At 40.8% G+C, this 19,185-nt stretch overlaps 1 long non-coding RNA gene across 1 annotated transcript in view; it reads right to left on the bottom strand.

The window, feature by feature from the left end:
* Positions 1-18,925, bottom strand: part of LOC138852554 (uncharacterized) — a 42,946-nt gene extending 24,021 nt beyond the window's left edge. Inside the window, exon 1 of the long non-coding RNA XR_011391863.1 lies at positions 18,826-18,925. This is a non-coding gene — a long non-coding RNA (uncharacterized lncRNA). The remainder of the gene's footprint in view (positions 1-18,825) is intronic.
* Between the last annotated feature and the right edge of the window lie 260 nt (positions 18,926-19,185).

Below are 19,185 nucleotides of genomic sequence, written 5' to 3'. Positions count from 1 at the left end.
AATTAGAATTTTGACTTTTATTTTCCGACAAGACACCCATATTTTTAATATCAACTTTTTTGGGGGGAGACGATGAATCACAATGAAATCACAGAGACGTTAGAATATGAACAAAAATGTGTTTGGTCAATATTTACTTTAACTGCTCGGTGGAACTAACCCATTTACTTATTTTCTTAGTCAATCAGCATATTCAAACAGTCAAAAATTATCTGTATCTTGCTTAAATTGTTATTCCTGGATTATTATAACAAAAAAGAAGCGCTAAACCTACAAGGGTTGTACAACACTATTTATTCCTGGAGTTATTAGCCAGACATATATCCTTACAAGAGGAACATAACATAAGAACATAAGAACGATGGAACACTGCAGAAAGCCTACTGGCCCATGCGAGGCAGGTCCAAGTCTCCTACAGGCTTATGCCAATGCACCCAACCTAGTCAGGTCAGGTCACATTGACTTAAGGGAGGAACACGGCAACCGACCTGGTAGCACAAGCTATCAGGTCTAACTCACACCCACCCACATCTACTCATGTATCTATCCAACCTATCTTTAAAGCCACACAACGTTCTGGCCTCTATAACGGTACTTGGGAGTTTGTTCCACTCATCCACAACTCTATTACCAAACCAGTACTTTCCTATATCCTTCCTGAATCTGAATTTTTCCAACTTAAAACCATTGCTGCGAGTCCTGTCTAGGCTAGATATTTTCAGCACACTATTTACATCCCCTTTATTTATTCCTGTCTTCCATTTATACACCTCAATCATATCCCCCCTAATTCTACGTCTTTCTAGAGAGTGCAGTTTCAGGGCCCTTAGTCTATCCTCATAGGGAAGGTTTCTGATACATGGGATCAACTTTGTCATCCTCCTTTGTACATTTTCCAGAGAATTTATATCCATTCTGTAATACGGTGACCAAAACTGTGCAGCATAATCTAAATGAGGCCTAACCAAGGATGTATAGAGTTGAAGAACAACCTGAGGACTCCTATTATTTATGCTTCTTGATATGAAGCCAAGGATTCTATTAGCTTTATTGCGAACACTTATGCACTGTTGTCTTGGTTTCAGATTACTGCTAACCAGAACTCCTAAATCTTTTTCGCAATCCGTAATATTAAGATCTACATTATTTAGTTTATATGTGGCATGGTTATTGTCCTGTCCAACATTTAGAACTTTGCATTTGTCTATATTAAACTGCATCTGCCACTTCTCCGACCACTGCATCAGTCAATTCAAATCTTCCTGGAGTGCAGGTGGTTTATCAGGCGCCGAACCAGTAACAGGTAGTATTGAAACCTGATGTTGCAGTAATGTTATGTTAACATAAGCCCCAATAATGGCTAATGAGTGTTACCTATGTGAATTTACGATTTTTGAAACAACTTACAACTTTTTAAAGCAAGGCAAAGTGAGCGCCACTGTTAAATAATTTTGTTGGGTGAGGTTATGTTTTGCTTTGGTTACATTAGACTGATGTAGATTTGGTTCAGTTGGCTTGGGTTGGGTTAGGTTTGCTTCGATTAGGTTGGCTTTGATTGGGTTGGGTTGGAGTATAAATCAATCTTTCCGAATCATACCTAATGTAGCGTAACCGAACCTTATTTAATTTAACCAAACCTAATCAAATCTAAAACACCATTTTGTTTTTAAGATTTTTTCCCCACTTACAAAAAAGTTGTAACTTTATAAAGCTGCATATTATTATACACTTTTAAACTATAAATTATTACCTAGTTCCTCAGAGCAGTTGAAGTAAATACTGACTGTATACTTTCCAAAGTAAAAGGAAAGTTCTATAACTTGTTTAAAATCGATTTTTAAGAGAATACCAAGAACGTCACATTAGAAAATTATCTGCAGAGATGTGCGAGCTTCGCATAATTCCGATATACTTAATAATAATAATTTACACAGCTCTTTGACTATATTTTTATATCAGTTGTAGTCTTTCTAAATCATATTTTACCAACATTTCAGAAACTGCTATGTATTGATAACACGGACGCAACTATGTTCCAGATTTCAGTGGACATATTATTTGCCACATGGGTAGTTTGACTGTAGTCATTTATCAGACTAAATAATGAAAGAGGACCGAGCTTCGTGTATTACTTTCAAAAGTCCCAATTCTTGGAGAAGGTTTAAATTAAACTGATTTTGTTTCCTTATCAGTAATATAGAGGGTACTTGTGCTATATTACAGAATGGGTGAGAAAACATATAATTCATTGAAGACAATGAAAACTGTGCAGTGTTTGCACGAATAAAAGCTTCTTTAAATATGACATTTGCTTTAAGAGCTTTTTGTGTGCAAGGTGTTGAGTGGATGCTGCCGCTCTCCAGGAAGCGGTGTATCCACCTGTACGCGGTCGACACACTTACGCCAGTCACGTGAGCGATGGATCGGAAAGACATACCACGAGCCCGCATGGTCACAATACTCGCTCGCTCAGTTGCGGTTGTGGGCTCGAACCTGCCTCGGAGCCTCATTATAATTCTCTGCGAAAATGAGAATGAATTAAAGTCAGCCACCAATTTCTGCGGTGAATAAAAATTATAAAATTATTTCAATAAATAACTTGTGTTATATATCTTTTTGTCTTCCTAAAATCTGACTGAAATGTTGAAGAACAATTATACTTCATTTTATTTGCTCGTCAGGATTATCTAGAATTATTTATATAAATCTAAAATATATCGTTCAGATTTCTTTGCCCAGGAAGTGGGAATAATTCAACAATTAAATTCTTTAGTGCTGATTTATAACGTACTGTAAATTAAATATTTTTTTAATACTTTATATATTTGGGGTGGCCCGGTGGCCTGGTGGCTAAAGCTCCCGCTTCACACACGGAGGGCCCGGGTTCGATTCCCGGCGGGTGGAAACATTTCGACACGTTTCCTTACACCTATTGTCCTGTTCACCTAGCAGCAAATAGGTACCTGGGTGTTAGTCGACTGGTGTGGGTCGCATCCTGGGGGACAAGATTAAGGACCCCAATGGAAATAAGTTAGACAGTCCTCGATGACGCACTGACTTTCTTGGGTTATCCTGGGTGGCTAACCCTCCGGGGTTAAAAATCCGAACGAAATCTTATCTTATCTCTTAACTTGTTTCAAATATACGATACGTCACAATAACGTTACTGGAATATACGATACGTCACAATAACGTTACTGGAATATACGATACGTCACAATAACGTTACTGGAATAATTAAAAAAAACATAAACTTACTAAAAGAAAAGTAAGATCATGTTTTGGTCAGTCCTGGACCATTGTCCAGGACACTGACAGTGGGTCACGATGGACCAAAATATCGTCTTAACTTGTACCGTAATTAGTGGCGCAGGTTTATTTCAGTTAGTGTTAAGTGCCAGATAAATTGCAGAGGCAATTGTTGTTAATTTCTTGTAATACAGGTAATACACGTGATGGGATGCATCTCTCTGTTGTAGGGTTGTAGTGTTAGATATCTGGGGGAGTGGGGGTTGTAGTGTTAGATATCTGGTGGAGTGGGGGTTGTAGTGTTAGATATCTGGGGGAGTGGGGGTTGTAGTGTTAGATATCTGGGGGAGTGGGGGTTGTAGTGTTAGATATCTGGTGGAGTGGGGGTTGAAGTGTTAGATATCTGGTGGAGTGAGGGTTGTAGTGTTAGATATCTGGTGGGTTGGGGGTTGCAGTGTTAGATATCTGGTGGGTTGGGGGTTGTAGTGTTAGATATCTGGTGGAGTGGGGGTTGTAGTGTTAGATATCTGGTGGAGTGGGGGTTGTAGTGTTAGATATCTGGTGGGTTGGGGGTTGTAGTGTTAGATATCTGGTGGAGTGGGGGTTGTAGTGTTAGATATCTGGTGGAGTGGGGGTTGAAGTGTTAGATATCTGGTGGAGTGAGGGTTGTAGTGTTAGATATCTGGTGGGTTGGGGGTTGTAGTGTTAGATATCTGGTGGAGTGAGGGTTGTAGTGTTAGATATCTGGTGGGTTGGGGGTTGAAGTGTTAGATATCTGGTGGAGTGGGGGTTGTAGTGTTAGATATCTGGTGGGGTGGGAGTTGTGGTGTTAGATATCTGGTGGGTTGGGGGTTGTAGTGTTAGATATCTGGTGGAGTGGGGGTTGTAGTGTTAGATATCTGGTGGGGTGGGAGTTGTGGTGTTAGATATCTGGTGGGTTGGGGGTTGTAGTGTTAGATATCTGGTGGGGTGGGAGTTGTAGTGTTAGATATCTGGTGGGTTGGGGGTTGAAGTGTTAGATATCATTTGGGATGGGGGTTGTAGTGTTATATATCTGGTGGGATAGGGGTTGAAGTGTTAGATATCCGGTGGGGTGGGGGTTGTGGTGTTAGATATCCGGTGGGGTGGGGGTTGTAGTGTTAGATATCCGGTGAGGTAGAGGTTGTGGTGTTAGATATCCGGTGCGGTGGGGGTTGTGGTGTTAGATATCCGGTGGGGTGGGGGTTGTGGTGTTAGATATCCTGTGGGGTGGGGGTTGTGGTGTTAGATCTCCGGTGGGGTGGGGGTTGTGGTGTTAGATATCCGGTGGGGTGGGGGTTGTGGTGTTAGATATCCGGTGGGGTGGGGGTTGTGGTGTTAGATATCCGGTGGGGTGGGGGTTGTGGTGTTAGATATCCGGTGGGGTGGGGGTTGTGGTGTTAGATATCTGGTGGTGTGGGATTGTGGTGTTAGATATCCGGTGGTGTGGGGGTTGTGGTGTTAGATATCCGGTGGTGTGGGGGTTGTGGTGCTAGATATCCGGTGGTGTGGGGGTTGTGGTGTTAGATATCCGGTGGTGTGGGGGTTGTGGTGTTAGATATCCGGTGGTGTGGGGGTTGTGGTGTTAGATATCCGGTGGTGTGTGGGTTGTGGTGTTAGATATCCGGTGGTGTGGGGGTTGTTGTGTTAGATATCCGGTGGTGTGGGGGTTGTGGTGTTAGATATCCGGTGGTGTGGGGGTTGTGGTGTTAGATATCCGGTGGTGTGGGGGTTGTGGTGTTAGATATCCGGTGGTGTGGGGGTTGTGGTGTTAGATATCCGGTGGTGTGGGGGATGCAGCGAGTGTGATATCATTTCTAGTTTTAAAATAATGAAAGGCACAGTTGAGGTTCGTGTTTTAGTAAATAAATGGTTAAAGTGTTACTAATAATATAAACAGCAATTATCCTGAGGGATTTTTGGCTCTTTCAAATAATATTCAAGATGGCTATAGAAAAGAAACTTTGATATCAGCACAGATATATGTGTATTAGGTAATGTATAAAAACTACAGCAATAGTGGAAAGCAACGACGAAATAAAATACCCATATGTATGGTAATAGCAACTGGAACAAGGTAAGAGCTAAGAATATATGTATGAATAAAATGTGACTGAAAAACTTGTCGAGAAAAGGAGATAGAAAACCGCTTAGCCTTGTAACTAATTTATACGATAATAATCCTCCAGAACCATTCTAAGTCCAAGAACAAGGATAAATGCACCCCAGTTTTGGGAGACCTACTTCTATCAATCTACACCTTACAACTAGCCTTATAACATCTGCAAACATCCTACAGCAGGATACCACCTCAGAAACTGCCTAGCCAACTAACTCTAGGTTAGCATCCAGTCTCCATCGAACGACTTGCAACTACCACTTGCAGCAGCAGCCTTACGACCGACCTCTTGCGCAATAAAAAAAATAAGCAATTGCAAATGGTACGTATCCTTCCAACTCAGTGTCTTACCGGTACACTGCTGGTATAACTGTATACAACTGACGGGCAGGAAGTATACCTATCCTCTGAATCTAATATATTCATGAATAACACAACATACACACACACTTGTTTAAACTGCGCCAAAGTGGTTAGGCCACTTGCCTTCAACACCCTACCTCCCCCACCACCCTCCCAACACTTTCCCACATTTCCATCCTTACCCAACCTTCTTCCTTTCCCCATCTTACCAAATCAGAACCTCGTACCTCGTAACCCTCTGGTGGAGATGATTGGTCTCAGTGGCATACCCTGCTTATGGGTTTTGGGTGAATCAACCACACATGATCTTCCAACAAGGACAATTGTAAACGACACAGTGAAGCCAGTCAGTGGTGACCTGTACTTAGCTCAGTGGTGACCTGTGAGGACATATCTAGTGTACTTTCTGTAAATCTGAACCAAGATATCCTCCATTGAACAACTTTACCAGCACCTTAAAGAGGAGCTTAGGATAGCTAAGCTCGAGATACGGCGATTGACGGAGGAAAACAAGAAGATTCGTAGTAATCTTCAAGTTGTGAGTCCTTAGGTCAAGAGGGGAACCTGGTCAATGGCCGGGTAATATGGAACGAAGCTGAAGATCAAGAAGACTGATGGAATGGCAGAAACAACGAAGTTCCATAAGACTACTGCAGAAACTTCGAACCCATTTTCGGTGCTACCAGACGAATGTGGGTTGTCTACTGGGAACGTCACAATGAGCACCAAGGAAGCATTGACAGATGAGGGTGAGTCGACATCCCTTGAAATCCCCAACGAAGACCATCGAGAACGTCACGACGAACTCCGCCAGTGAAGGTAAGAACATTGTGTATGGATAGAGCTTTTTGTCTTAGGGATAGGAAGAGGAGGCAGAGGGTATGTTTTCCTGGGGCTGGAATGGGAACATTGTTAGCCATCTAGGCGATATCATGAAAGGTAATAGGAGCAATCCTATTATCTGCCTCAGTGCGGGAGGCAACAATGTTGGCAGACATAGGAGTGAAGACCTGATTAGCAAGTATAGGACCGCAGTAGAGATAATTAGGAAGAAAGGTGGGAGCCCTGTGATGCATGGTACTTTGCCCAGGAGAGGAGTTGGAAATGAATAGTTGTCCAGGACAATCGGTGTCAATTGCTGGCTGGACAAACACTGTAAAGAAAATGCAGTAACATTCATAGACAACTGGGACCTCTTCTATGACATATGACATATGGGAGTTATAGGAGTAACTGAGGAGGCAGGTTAGCAATGGAGCCATTTTCGAACTTTTTTAAGCTGCTCCTAGATAGGTGGTATAATTTAGCCTTGTTACTGAAGGTGGAACGTAGAGGCTTGATGAACTCAAGATCTTGGGTGAGTGTGAAGTGAAGCGGTGATTCACAGGCATACTTGACTGTTCCAGCACTGAGGCTTTTGTAGAGTTCAGTACAGGTCATGGTGTCAGTATATGAAGGAGAAATGTAGAAGGTAAGGTTTTCCAATGAGGGTTTACTGGAGTCGTCGTTATCTTCCTCTTCTGGAGTGGATTCATTGGGCGAATCTACAATGGTGGTAGCATGTGACTGGGGGTCGACAGGAGCAGTGGAGAGGTGTAATGGTTGTGTAACAGCAGGCTAGGAGAGGTGGGAGACGGTGGTTGAGGCAACATGATCAACGTTGTCAGCGGTGGAAGTGGTTATAGAAGTTACAGGAGCAGTTGCTTGGGCAGGAGACAGGTGTGCAGGTGCAGTAAAGTTCAGGACGTTGGGAAGGATCTTGAGGATGTCTGCTGAAGGTGTGGAGTCCGGAAAATTGAAGGCAGGCATGTTGTTCAGACAGAATAGTTCGTTAATAGTGGTGTTGAAAGTGCCGGGTTTGCTACGTTTGCAAGGTGTGCATACACCATGCAGTACAGCACCTTGGAGGAAACACCGTCGGGGAGTGGAGAGAGGGAGTTGCTGGGCGAAGGTGCCTGCAGATTGGCGTGTAGAGTCTCGGTGGTGTCGGTTTGTGGTTTGGTCATTGCAGCGTATGTCGGTGAATTAGAGGTGTTCTTCAGAGCTTTAGTTTTCTTCAATATGAGTTCTTTCCTGAGCGGGCACTTAGCTGCAAGGGTATGATGATTACCCTTGCAGTTAAGACATGTTGGTGCTGTAGTAATGGTGCAGGATCTGAAATCGTGTCCATCATTCCCACATTTTGAACAAAACTTCTTATCCTTGATGGAGCAGTCCTTGGTGGTGTGTTTATAGGAGTAGCAGGTCCAGCAGTGGGATATGTATGTGAAACGTTCAGTAGGCTTCTTCAGTCGAGTACAGAAAGTAGGCAGGAGCAGTAGAGATGTGAAGACGATGTAATCAGTCCATCACCTCCCAGTGGCTCCATTCACACTACTACTACTCTGCACCTCTCCTTCCGACAGTATTTAAGTCTCAACACTGTCGCTTGATCTTCAGTTAGTCCAGACTTTGGAACAGAACTTCTCCAGGCTGAGGGACTGACAACCTTAAATCTACGACTACAAGGGTGATGGACTGATTACATCGTCTTCACATCTCTACTGCTCCTGCCTACTTTCTGTACTCGATTGGAGAAGCCTACTGTGTAGGCGAAACGTTTCGGAATAAAGTTGCCTAAATGTTCCCCATGTGTCTTATCTACCAACCTAGTCGAGGGAATTACTAGTGATATGAGCAAATTCGCTGATGACACGAAGATAGGTAGGATAATCGATTCAAACGCACATGTCACAGAACTTCAGAAGGATTTAGAAAAACTCAATTCGTGGTATGAAAAGTGGCAGATGCAGTTCAATGTAGACAAATGCAAAGTTTTAAACCTTGTGAATGTTCATAACCCTAGCACCTATCAGCTCAGTAGTGTAGAACTTAGCAATGCCTAAGCAATGCCTAAGCGTGCGTAATAAGGCAAATAGATTATTGGGATTTATATCAAGAAGTGTAAACAACAGAAGAGCAGCAGTTATTCTACGGCTTTGTACATCATTAGTAAGGCCTCACCTAGATTAAGGAGCACAGTTCTGGTCTCCATATTACAGAATGGATATAAATTCGTTAGAAAACATTCAGTGAAGAATGACAAGATTAATTCATAGAATGAGAAATCCTCCTTATGAAGAAAGATTGAAGTCCCTTAAATTACATTCACTTTTAAGACTAAGAATGAGGGAAAACATGATCGAAGTGTATAAGTGGAACATGTGCATTAACAAAGGAGATATAAATAAGGTCTTGAGGATATCTCTCTAAGAGAAAAACCGCAATAATGGATTCATATAAGATAAGTTTAGATTTAGAAAGCATATAGGAAAATATTGGTTTGGAAATAGCGTAGTTGATGAGTGGAACAGTCTGTCTAGAAGGGTTAATGAAGCTAAAACCTTGGGTAGTTTCAAATTTTGGCTGGATAAATACATGAGTGAGAGGGGTTGGATTCGAGTGAGACTCGTACGTGAATTAGTGGATTTATCAGAGCTTATTGTTAGGGCAGAACTAAAGTGGGTTTAGCAAATATTCTGTTAGTGGGTTGGATTTGTGAAGGACCTGCCCAGTATGGGCCAACAGGCCTACTGCAGTGTTTCTCCTTACTAATGTTCTTATATTGTTTTGAACTGAAGTTCCATTAAAATCTAGAGGCAATAAGTAATGCACTGGACAATTCACCCATTTTTCAACATGTCACCTAAAACAATCACAATTTTTATTGGGGAGCTGCTGCCATCAAACATAAATCACACTGCTGCTACAAACTCAAAATAATGGAATTTGACCTTCTAGTGACCACTCCTAATTTCAACATCTCAAAGGGAAAATGGAAGCCAGACGACATATCAAAATTCGCAATCAAGAAGTACATACCAGAATCCAATATAATACAGAACACCAACACAAGATCATGAATCGCAGGACAAAGGAACTTTCTATCAAATTTATAGCTTCACTACAGGTCCTGTCCCCTTTACCCACTCACCGGCTGACACGTACCCAAGAAACGCAATTGATAAATCTTTTAAAATTTTTAAAAATACTTTTTACAATCCAAAAAAGGACAACCAACCTTTTTCAACTAAAAATATGTTGGTTCTCCCTTACCATGAAAACTTGGTTGATATGCCTTCTCTTCTTAAGACTTTTAATATCAAAGTTGTAGATGAATGGTTCAAAGAACCGACATGTTAAATTAGACACATGTGCAACTCTTGGGTATCATTAATGAGGAAACGTTTCGCCACACAGTGGCTTCATCAGTCCATACAAAGGATAAACTTGAACAACAGGAGGAGAATGAGGTAATCACTCCCTCAGCCTTGAGTCGATGTGGTCAGTCCATCAATCTTGAATAGATTGATGGACTGACCACATCGACTCAAGGCTGAGGGACTGATTACCTCGTTCTCCTCCTGTTCTTCAAGTTTATCCTTTGTATGGACTGATGAAGCCACTGAGTGGCGAAACGTTTCCTCATTAAAGATACCCAAGAGTTGCACATGTGTCTAATTTAACAATATCAAAGTTTTATTTAAAAATCTTGTTACAGTAAAACAAAAATTTTGACAAATTTTTGACAAAGATTCCTTGTAAAATTTACGATAAAGTTTATTACGGTCAAACTGGCAAAAGTCTCGAACTAAGATTAAAACAACATAAATATAGCATTAGAACTGGACAAGATTCCAATGCTCTATATATTCATGTGAAAGATTTTAACTATCCAACTGATTTTGATATTATTATTATTATTATTATAATCAAGGGGAAGCGCTAAACCCGTAGGATTATACAGCGCCTGGGGGGGGGGATGTGGAAGGCATTCAGGCTTAATTCGGGGAACTGGAGCACAGATCAAATTCCCTAAATCAAGAGCCCCTCACCAACATCAAGGAACCTTCCCTGAGGGGATTGATTTTGATAAGCCTGAGAATGTTGTATCAAGCAAATCCATGGTCGACAGGAATATTATTGAATGATGTTGCATAACCTGGAACCTTTGGTTTATATAAATTTGATTTATTTATAATTAATGAAATTTGGGATGAATTTAATGAGACATTAAACAAGTAATAAATCTTAATTCGTGGGTAGAGTATTAGATGGGTTTCACAGAGTCGGGTGTTGTTAGGCATGTGTGAGGTATTACTGTGTTGTGGGATGTGATTGTGAGGTGTAGTCCTCACCCTTTATATGCCTTCCTATGATTTTTTGTTTTTATAGTTTCTTAATAATGTGATAACTCACGGAAGCTCTTGGAATTTCATATATTTATATATATATATATATATATATATATATATATATATATATATATATATATATATATATATATATATATGTATATATATATATATATATGTATATATATATATATATATATGTAGATATATATATATATGTATATATGTATATATATATATGTATATATATATATATGTATATATATATATGTATATATATATATGTATATATATATTATATATATATATATATATATATATGTATAGGTAGTAGGTTGGTAGACAGCAACCGTCCAGGGAGGTACTACCGTCCTGCCAAGTGAGTGTAAAACGAAAGCCTGTAATTGTTTTACATGATGGTAGGATTGCTGGTGTCTTTTGTCTGTCTCATAAATATGCAAGATTACAGGTACGTCTTGCTACTTCTACTTACACTTAGGTCACACTAAACATACATGTACACGTTTATTTATACACACTCATCTGAGTTTTCTTTGATTTTATCTTAGTTCTCGTTCTAATTACTTTTCCTTTTATACCCATGGGGGAAGTGTAATAAGAATCTTTCCTCCGTAAGCCATGCGTGTTGTAAAAGTCAACTAAAATGCCGGGAACAATGGGCTAGTAACCCCTTTTCCTGTAAAAATTACTAAAAAGAATAAGAAGAAGAAAATTGTCAAAGTCGGTAGTCTAAATGTGCGTGGATGTTGCTTGAATGATAAGAAAAAGATAATATAAGAACATAAGAACGAAGGAACACTGCAGAAGGCCTACTGGCCCATGCGAGGCAGGTCCAAGTCTTCTACCGGCTTAAGCCAATGCACCCAAGCTAGTCAGGTCAGGTCACATTGACTTAAGGGAGGAACACGGCAACCGACCTGGTAGCACAAGCTATCTGGTCCAACTCACACCCACCCACATCCACTCATGTATTTATCCAACCTATTTTTAAAGCTACACAACGTTCTGGCCTCTATAACTGTACTCGGGAGTTTGTTCCACTCATCCACAACTCTATTACCAAACCAGTACTTTCCTATATCCTTCCTGAATCTGAATTTTTCCAACTTAAAACCATTGCTGTGAGTCCTGTCTAGGCTAGATATTTTCAGCACACTATTTACATCCCCTTTATTTATTCCTGTCTTCCATTTATACACCTCAATCATATCCCCCCTAATTCTACGTCTTTCTAGAGAGTGCAGATTCAGGGCCCTTAGTCTATCCTCATAGGGAAGGTTTCTTATACATGGGATCAACTTTGTCATCCTCCTTTGTACATTTTCCAGAGAATTTATATCCATTCTGTAATACGGTGACCAAAACTGTGCAGCATAATCTAAATGAGGCCTAACCAAGGATGTACAGAGTTGAAGAACAACCTGAGGACTCCTATTATTTATGCTTCTTGATATGAAGCCAAGGATTCTATTAGCTTTATTGCGAACACTTATGCACTGTTGTCTTGGTTTCAGATTATTGCTAACCAGAACTCCTAAATCTTTTTCGCAATCCGTAATATTAAGATCTACATTATTTAGTTTATATGTGGCATGGTTATTGTCCTGTCCAACATTTAGAACTTTGCATTTGTCTTTATTAAACTGCATCTGCCACTTCTCCGACCACTGCATAAGTCTATTCAAATCTTCCTGGAGTGCTCGAATGTCCTCGTCAGAATGAATTCGACGGCCTATTTTGGTGTCATCGGCAAACTTGCCGATGTTGCTCTTTATGCCCTCATCTATGTCGTTTATGTAGATTGTGAACAGCAGGGGGCCCAACACTGACCCCTGTGGAACACCGCTCGTGACGCTTCCCCACTCTGATTTCTCCCCATTTATGCAAACTCTCTGCTGCCTATTGTCAACCATGCCTCTATCCAGGAAAAAATTTCTCCTCCTATTCTATGTGCCTTAATTTTCCTCAATAGTCTCTGATGTGGGACCCTGTCAAAAGCCTTACTGAAGTCCCTATACACAATATCATATTCATTACCATGATCTACCTCCTCAAATACCTTAGTGAAAAAAGTTAATAAATTCGTAAGGCAGGAACGCCCCTTTGTAAAACCATGCTGAGATTCGTTGATTAATTTATGCTTTTCAAGGTGGCTACGAACTGCCTCGGCAATTATTGATTCCATAAATTTTCCCACTATGGAGGTTAGGCTTATTGGTCTATAGTTCGAAGCTAAGGACCTGTCACCTGCTTTGAAAATAGGTATCACATTTGCCATTTTCCACTTATCTGGCACCATGCCAGTTTGTAGTGATATGTTGAAAAGATTAGCCAAAGGTGTGCTAAGCTCCTCTTTACATTCCTTTAGAACCCTTGCATACAGTTCATCAGGGCCTGGGGATTTGTTAGGTTTTAATTTATCTATTTGCCTAAGGACCATGTCACTTGTGACCTTAATCGTGCACAGTTTATTATCGTCCTGTTCTACATAATTTATCATTACTGGAATTTCGCTGGTATCCTCCTGTGTAAAAACTGAGAGGAAGTATGTGTTAAAAATTCTACACATTTCCTTATCACTGTCAGTGAGCTGACCCGAGGAACTTTTGAGTGGGCCTATCTTGTCCCTGATCTTACTTCTGTATACCTGAAAGAATCCTTTTGGGTTAGTCTTCGATTCTCTTGCAACTTTAACCTCATAATCTCTTTTTGCTTTTCTAATTCCCTTTTTTATTTCTCTCTTTAACTGAATATATCGATTTCTTAATTGCCCCTCTCCTCTTTTGATTTGCCTATGTATGCCTCTCTTTTGACCAATCAGATATTTTAATCTATTGTTCATCCATTTAGGATCATTTTTGTTTGATCTGATTTCCCTATTTGGAACATAATTTGACTGAGCAGCTAGAACTATGCCCTGGAAAGCATCATATCGGCAACCATCACCACCTACCTGACCCTTAGTCAGGTCATTCCAGTTCAGCCCACCTAAGTAATTTTTCAGCCCTATGAAATCAGCCAAGCGAAAGTCAGGGACAGAGACTTGATTGCCATTATTAGGGGAATTCCATGATATATTAAAACTGAGTGATTTGTTATCACTTTCCCCAAGCTCATCATTAACCTCAAGATTATTAATTAGTGTTTCTCTACTGGCAAGAACCAAGTAGAGGAGGTTATTTCCTCTAGTTGGCTCTGTCACAAACTGTTTTAAAAAACAATCCTGGATCGTATCAAGAAAGTCACCTGACTCTAAATTTCCTGTCAAATTGCTCCAGTCAATCTGTCTATAGTTGAAATCTTCCATTACCACAACATTTTCGTATGTAGATGCCTTACGAATTTCGTCCCATAGAAGTTTACTGCACTCCCTTTCAAGATTTGGGGCCCTGTAAATCACACCCAAAATTAGTTTTTCTCGGCCCTCGAGAAGCTGTAACCAAACAGATTCAGTGGCTGACGCTTCTACTTTTATATCTTGTCTAACACAACAATTTAAATTGTCTCTGACATACATCGCTACTCCACCACCCTTCCTGTTGACCCTGTCAGTGTGGAATAATTTATAGCCTTGTATGTGACATTCAGAGGGCATCTATCTATCTTTCAGATTGAGCCAGGTCTCTGTTATAGCAATAATATCTATGTTTCCTGCACTTGCAATTAATCTTAGCTCATCTATCTTATTTCTTACACTCCTGCTATTAGTATAGTAAACCTTAAGGGAGCTAGTCCCTTGCTGTCCTCTGCTGTCCCCCTTTGTTTGCTGACCTGATCTGTTGTCTTTATTTATAACTTCATGCTGAATGCCTTTTATACATTTACTGATTCCAACCCTAGTGTTGCAACCTGCTTGTTTCCCACACACACCCATACCTCTATCTTTTATCAGTTTAAAATCATAGGCATTTCACCAATGGCCTTCTCAATTGAGTTTGCAAGTGCTACCACCCCAGCCCCAGAGAGATGTACCCCATCCCTTGCATACATATCATGTTTGCCATAAAAGTTGTTCCAGTTGTCAATGAATGGGATTGCAAGTTCCTTGCAGTATCTGTCTAGCCAGCAATTTACACCAATTGCCCTAGACAACCATTCATTTCCTACTCCCCTTCTAGGCAAGATGCTACATATGAGTGGGACCCCTCCCTTAGACTTAATGAAATCTATAGCTGACCTGTACTTACCTAGCAGCTCTTCTCTCCTACCATTTCCAATATCATTTCCACCAGCACTGAGACAAATAATGGGCTTGTTCCCATTACCTGACATGATATTATCCAGCCTGTTAACTATGTCCCCAACACCAGCTCCAGGGAAGCACACTCTATCTCTCTTCTTCTTATTCCTATTACAAAAAGCACGGTCAATATACCTTATCTGAGAGTCACCAACCACAAGAATGTGCTTACCTCTGTTAGCAGGGGCAGTAGTACCCTTACCTTCACTGGCCACTGAAGTACAGAACAGAGAAGCGATTACCTACCTTCAGATCTTCACTCTTAACTTTCCTTATTCTGATTCTCCTCCCATTAGTGGTTACCACTCGCCACTTGTAGCAGGTTGCTGGACTGCACCTCACTGCTGGTAGCCGTTGCTACCTCCCCACCTACAGCCTCCTCACAGCGAGAGACAGACTGCACCTCACTGCTAGAAGCCTCATTCCCCACAACTCCAGTCACCTCACACTCTCTCCCAGACCCACTGAGGTGGACCTTCAGCCTCCTAATCTCCTCCTGGAGAAGCAAGACCTCCTCCTTCAACTCTCCAACCTCAATTTTTAAAACACTGCAGAAGCAAGCCATGCTTTGTAACCGTCCACGCTAATCCCCAAAGCAGCTCAGGGTCTGTGACCTCACGTGACGACTGACCGATTGTGGATGTTATGAATGAGAAGCTGGATATCCTGGCTTTAAGTGAAACAAAGCTGAAGGGAGTGGATGAGTTTCAGTGGAGAGGAATTTATGGGATTAGGTCAGGGGTTTCTATTACAGTTAGAGCTAAAGAAGGAGTAGCAATAATGTTGAAGGATAAGCTATGGCAGGAAAAGAGGGACTATAAATGTATTAATTCAAGGATTATGTGGAGTAAAATAAAGGTTGGATGTGAGAAGTGGGTTATTGTAAGCGTTTATGCACCTGGGGAAGAGAGAAGTATAGAGGAGAGAGAGGGATTTTGGGAAATGTTGAGTAATTGCGTGGGGAGTTTTGAATTTGTGGTTGGGGATTTTAATGCTAAAGTGGGAAAAAATGTTGTGGAGGGAGTAGTAGGTAAATTTGGGGTGCCAGGAGTAAATGAAAATGGGGAGCCTTTAATTGAACTATGTGTAGAAAGAGGTTTGCTAATAAGTAATACATATTTTATGAAAAAGAGGATAAATAAATATGCAAGGTATGATGTAGCACGTAATTAAAGTAGTTTGTTAGATAATGTATTGGTGAATAAAAGGTTGATGGGTAGGCTCCAGGATTTACACGTTTATAGAGGGGCAACTGATATATCGGATCATTATTTAGTTGTAGCTACAGCTAGAGTAAGAGGTAGATGGGATAAGAGGAAAATGGCAACAGCAAGTAAGAAGGTGAAAGTGTATAAACTAAGGGAGGAGAAAGTTCGGGTGAAACATAAGCAACTATTGGCAGAAAGGTGGACTGGCGCAGGTATGAGTAGTGGGGGGAAAAGGGGGGTTGAAGAGGGCTGGAATAGTTTTAAAAATGCAGTGTTAGAATGTGGGGCAGAAGTTTGTGGTTATAGGAGGGTGGGTGCAGGAGGAAAGAGGAGTGATTGGTGGAATGATGAAGTAAAGGGTGTGATAAAAGAGATAAAGGTAGCTAATGAGAGGTTTTTACAAAGCAGAAGTGTTATAAGAAGAGTAGAGTACATGGAGAGTAAAAGAAAGGTGAAGAGAGTGGTGAGAGAGTGCAAAAGGAGAGCAGATGATAGAGTGGGAGAGGCACTGTCAAGGAATTTTAATGAAAATAAGAAAAAAAATTGGAGAGAGTTAAACAAGTTAAGAAAGCCTAGGGAACAAATGGATTTATCAGTTAAAAATAGAGAAAGGGAGTTAGTAGATGGGGAGATGGAGGTTTTGGGTAGATGGCGAGAATATTTTGAGGAACCTTTAAATGTTGACGAAGAAAGGGAGGCGGTAATTTCATGCAGTGGCCAGGGAGGTATATCATCTTTTAGGAGTGAAGAAGAGCAGGATGTGAGTGTGGGGGAGGTACGTGAGGCATTACGTAGAATGAAAGGGGGTAAAGCAGCTGGAACTGACGGGATCATGACAGAAATGTTAAAAGCAGGGGGGGATATAGTGTTGGAGTGGTTGGTATTTTTGTTTAATAAATGTATGAAAGAGGGGAAGGAACCTAGGGATTGGCGGAGAGCGTGTATAGTCCCTTTGTATAAAGGGAAAGGGGACAAAAGAGACTGTAAAAATTATAGAGGAATAAGTTTACTGAGAATACCAGGAAAAGTGTACGGTAGGGTTATTATTGAAAGAATTAGAGGTAAGACAGAATGTAGAATTGCGGATGAGCAAGGAGGTTTTAGAGTGGGTAGGGGATGTGTAGATCAAGTGTTTACATTGAAGCTTATATGTGAGCAGCATTTAGATAAAGGTAGGCAAGTTTTTATTGCATTTATCGATTTAGAAAAGGCATATGATAGAGTGGATAGGGGAGCAATGTGGCAGATGTTGCAAGTATATGGAATAGGTGGTAAGTTACTAAATGCTGTAAAGAGTTTTTATGAGGATAGTGAGGCTCAGGTTAGGGTGTGTAGAAGAGAGGGAGACTACTTCCCGGTAAAAGTAGGTCTTAGACAGGGATGTGTAATGTCACCATGGTTGTTTAATATATTTATAGATGGGGTTGTAAAAGAAATAAATGCTAGGGTGTTCAGGAGAGGGGTGGGATTAAATTATGGGGAATTAAATACAAAATGGAAGTGATACAGTTACTTTTTGCTGATGATACTGTGCTTATGGGAGATTCTAAAGAAAAATTGCAAAGGTTAGTGGACGAATTTGGGAATGTGTGTTTACCTGGAGTTTACCTGGAGAGAGTTCCGGGGGTCAACGCCCCCGCGGCTCGGTCTCTGACCAGGTAGAAAGTTGAAAGTGAACATAGAAAAGAGTAAGGTGATGAGAGTATCAAATGATTTAGATAAAGAAAAATTGGATATTAAATTGGGGAGGAGGAGTATGGAAGAAGTGAATGTTTTCAGATACTTGGGAGTTGACGTGTCAGCGGATGGATTTATGAAGGATGAGGTTAATCATAGAAGTGATGAAGGAAAAAAGGTGAGTGGTGCATTGAGGTATGTGTGGAGGCAACAAATGTTATCTGTGGAGGCAAAGAAGGGAATGTATAAAAGTATAGTAGTACCAACACTCTTATATGGGTGTGAAGCTTGGGTTATAAATGCAGCAGCGAGGAGGTGGTTGGAGACAGTGGAGATGTCCTGTCTAAAAGCAATGTGTGGTGTAAATATTATGCAGTAAATTCGGAGTGTGGAAATTAGGAGAAGGTGTGGAGTTAATAATAGTATTAGTCAGAGGGCTGAAGAGGGGTTGTTGAGGTGGTTTGGTCATTTAGAGAGAATGGATCAAAGTAGAATGACATGGAGAGCGTAAAATCTGTAGGGGAAGGAAGGCGGGGTAGGGGTCGTCCTCGAAAAGGTTGGAGGGAGGGGGTAAAGGAGGTTTTGTGGGCGAGGGGCTTGGACTTCCAGCAAGCGTGCGTGAGCGTGTAATGTAGGCACGTCTCTGGCAAGGCAGTGATAGAGTGGAACTGGTATTCAAAGTTACTTCTGTTGATGCATCTATTCCAAAAAACTGAATGAAATATATGACTTGTGTTATAAATTTTGAACACTTACCTTCGAGCAGCAGACCGAGAAAGTTGCGTGTATATTATCTAAATAGTTAATGTCACAGAGAAATACAAAAGAGCTGTGGATCGATCAGTAATTACTGAGCAAGAAACAGAGGAGTGAGTCAAGCTGATCACCTTCTCGTTTTATATGGGAGGGCTGAACAAAGTACTCGCATCCTATTGGTTATCGTCATGAGCCTAAGATGACTCAGACGGAGGTGGGTGGGAATCTCCAACAGGTTTGTACGAACAAAAATGATTGGAAAGCTTCCTATATTCTCTTTAAATGCCAATTACATAATATTTTGAAATCAAGTACGGTCTAGGGATCTACTATATGTATGTACATATACTTCAATATATA

The sequence above is a fragment of the Cherax quadricarinatus genome, chromosome 11 (assembly GCF_038502225.1).
Source record: "Cherax quadricarinatus isolate ZL_2023a chromosome 11, ASM3850222v1, whole genome shotgun sequence".
NCBI lineage: Eukaryota > Metazoa > Arthropoda > Malacostraca > Decapoda > Parastacidae > Cherax > Cherax quadricarinatus.
The sequence above is the reverse complement of the archived record's forward strand: the minus strand, read 5'-3'. Positions and strand labels throughout refer to the sequence as shown.